The sequence below is a fragment of the Lathyrus oleraceus genome, chromosome 1 (assembly GCF_024323335.1).
Source record: "Lathyrus oleraceus cultivar Zhongwan6 chromosome 1, CAAS_Psat_ZW6_1.0, whole genome shotgun sequence".
NCBI classification, from domain to species: Eukaryota; Viridiplantae; Streptophyta; class Magnoliopsida; order Fabales; family Fabaceae; genus Lathyrus; species Lathyrus oleraceus.
The window spans coordinates 449,113,731-449,116,866 of record NC_066579.1 but is presented as its reverse complement, the minus strand read 5'-3'; the positions used below and the strand labels follow the sequence as shown (position 1 = coordinate 449,116,866).

The window sequence follows — 3,136 nt, the reverse complement described above, 5'->3', positions numbered from 1 at the left end:
ACCCATTTACTATCGGAGATCTGATAGATTATACCAGCTTCTAGCAGTTTAAGGACTACGTTCTTTACCACCTCACTCATTACAAGGTTGATTCTTCTCTGATGTTCTCTGGAAGGTTTTGAATCCTTCTCTAGCGAAATCTTGTGCATACACATGGATGGGCTTATACCTTTTAAATCAGATATGTTGTATCCTAAGGCAGATGGGTATCTTCGTAAAAACATTCAAGAGTTGGTTTGTCTCGTCTTGGTTTCAGGTGGCACTAACTATTACTGGGCGGTTCATTTCTTTATCCAAAAACTCGTATCTTAGGTTCTTGGGAAATTCCTTAAGTTCTTGAGATGGTTTTTGAAAGTTTGGTGAAAGGTATGGGTAAGGGCCAAACGTTCGTTAGTGTGAGGTTCTGTTTCCTTTAGCTCGTCATCCTTTTCATTCGGGTTTGAAAACGGTTCGATCATAGGTTATTCTTGATTAAATTCCCTTATGCATTCATCTATGATATCAATCGCGTAACATGTGTCTCCTATGATTCGTGCCATCAGGAATTTTGAAAGAATAAATTCTATCTTTTCATCTCCTACTTCGAAAGTTAATTTTCCTCTTTTAACATCTATTATAGCTCCGGCTGTTGATAAAAATGGTCTACCTAAAAGGATAGGTATATCGTCGTCTTCCTTTATATCCATGACCACAAAGTCTGTCGGGATATAAAGTTGACCTATCCTAACGGGGATGTCTTCTAATATGCTTATAAGATACTTAACAGATCTATCGGCTAATTTGAGGGACATCTTAGTCGGTTGTAATTCTCCTAAGTTTAACCTTTTACACACAACTAAGGCCATTAAACTCACACTAGCGCCTAAGTCTAGGACAACTTTGTCGATCACATGACTCCCTAGAATGCAAGGTATAGAAAAATTCCCAGGGTCTTTCTCCTTCTTAGCAAGTTTATTCTCGGAAATAAAGTTGTATTCCAAGGGTTTTGGATCGTCAAGCCTACGCTTGTTGGTTAAGATGTCTTTGAGAAATTTGGCGTAAGATGGAATTTGGGTGATGACTTCGGTGAAAGGAGTCTCTACATGAAGCTTCTCTATCACTTTTATAAACTTTTGGTATTGGTTATTGATTTTGGTTTGTTTAAGTCTTTGCGGATATGGGATTGGTGGTTTGTACGGGGGTGGTGGTTTGTAAGTTTTATCCCTGGCTTCTCCTTCTTGGTCGGTTTGTTTTTCAGGTTCCACCGGTTCCTCTTCTTGGTTGGCAGGTATATTTTCTTTAGAAGCTTTGGACTCGCTCATTGTTAGGTTATGAGGCCCTTCGTAAGCGGTCCCACTTCGTAATGCGATAACATTAGCTTTCCCTCGAGGGTTGAGTTGAGGTTGTCCAGGGAATTGTCCTTCAAGTGTAGTTTGTGGGGCTTGTTTCTGTGCAACCTGTGAGATATGGGTTTAAAACATCTTATTGTGAGTAATTATCTGATCAACCTTAGTCCCTAATTGCATTATCAGTTCGTTTACGTGAATGTTCTGGTTTAGGAATTCTTTATTTTGCTGAGTCTGGCTTGATATAAAGTTCTCCATGATCTTCTCAAGGTTAGGCTTTTGGGGCACAACTTGCATAGGTTGATTTTGTTTTGGGGCTTGGAAACCTTGTGGTCTTTGAGGTGTATAGTTTTGGATAGGGTTATGGTTTTTATAGGAAAAATTTGGGTGATTCCTCCATCCAGGGTTATAAGTGTTTGAAAATGGGTTACCTTGGGCGTAATTCACTTGGTCGGTGTTTAGGTCGTTTAAAAGGTTGCATTCCGCCGATTCGTGTCCTTTAGATCCACAAAGTTCACACTCTGTGTGGACTACCACTGCGGTGTTAGAGTTTGTAGAAATATGTTCGACCTTAAGGGCTAAAGCATCCATTTTTGCTTGCATCATGTCCATAGAACTTATCTCATGTATTCCATTTTGGGTCTCATTTTTCTCTACTGATGCTCGTTCAGTTCCCCATTGGTAATGGTTTTGGGCCATATCATCAATTAGGTCACAAGCTTCAGGGTAAGGTTTGTTCATCAACGCACCACCAGCGCAACATCGATGCTTATCTTTGTGTTATAATGGAGTCCATTGTAGAAGGTATGAACGATCAACCATTGTTCTAGGCCATGGTGTGGACAGACTCTTAACAACTCCTTGTATCTCTCCCAAGCTTCAAAAAGTGATTCTCCTTGGTTTTGAGTAAATCTAGTTATTTGGTTTCGAAGAACAGCAATCTTACTAGGGGGAAAATATCTAACAAGGAATACTCTCCTAAGGTCTTCCCAGGTAGTTATTGAGTTAGCTGGAAGTGAATCTAACCATGAACGTCTTCTATCTCTAAGGGAGAAAGGAAATAATCTTAAACGAATCGCATAAGGTGAAGCACCGTTGGATTTAAAGGTATTAGCCAGTTGGATAAAGATTTTTAAATGTTGATTTTGGTTCTCAGTAGCGAGACCCGTGAATTGGTTCTGTTGCACCAATTGCAGTAAATATGGTTTTAGTTCGAAGTTGTTGGGAGGAATTAGGGGGTTTACTATACTAGAACTAGGTTCCTCGTCAAAGGGTTGGGCAAATTCCTGAAGAGGTCTCCGGTCGCGATTCTCGGTCATAGCTTTCTTTATTCGGACGAGTAAGAGGCGTGTACGAGTGTAACGTTCGGGTTCCACTAAAGGATCTACTAAATTTTCGGTACTACGAGTTCTTCGCATTTACCGGCTAATAATGCCTTAGTCTAGACGGTGTAACAACAGGGTATGAAATTTGACGAAGTTGGTCCCCGACAACGGCGCCAAAAACTTGATCACTATATTCGCAAGTGCACGAATCATGTCAGAGTACTATAAAAGAATATCAATCCCACAGAGACCAAATCGTCAATCTATCGATTACTATTGTTACGGTGTTTATCTAAGGCGGTACAGATGAGATATTAATGTCGCAAAATAACAGTAAATAAAGAAAATGATAAATACAGTGCAGATAAAGATAGGCTTGAATGTATTTCACGTCAGTTAAACAATGCTTCGATTGTCTAAATAGAACTACTTAAGGGGCAAACTTTTATACTCTTGAAAAGAATCCATTTAACATGAACCGCCGCT

The 3,136-nt window shown here is 39.7% G+C and overlaps 1 non-coding gene across 1 annotated transcript; it reads left to right on the top strand.

Annotated features, from left to right (window-relative positions):
• The first annotated feature begins 2,153 nt into the window (after nt 1-2,153).
• Nucleotides 2,154-2,260, top strand: LOC127117000 (small nucleolar RNA R71). Its single transcript, XR_007801765.1, has one exon. It is a non-coding gene; the product is annotated as a small nucleolar RNA R71 (small nucleolar RNA).
• Nucleotides 2,261-3,136: the final 876 nt, after the last annotated feature.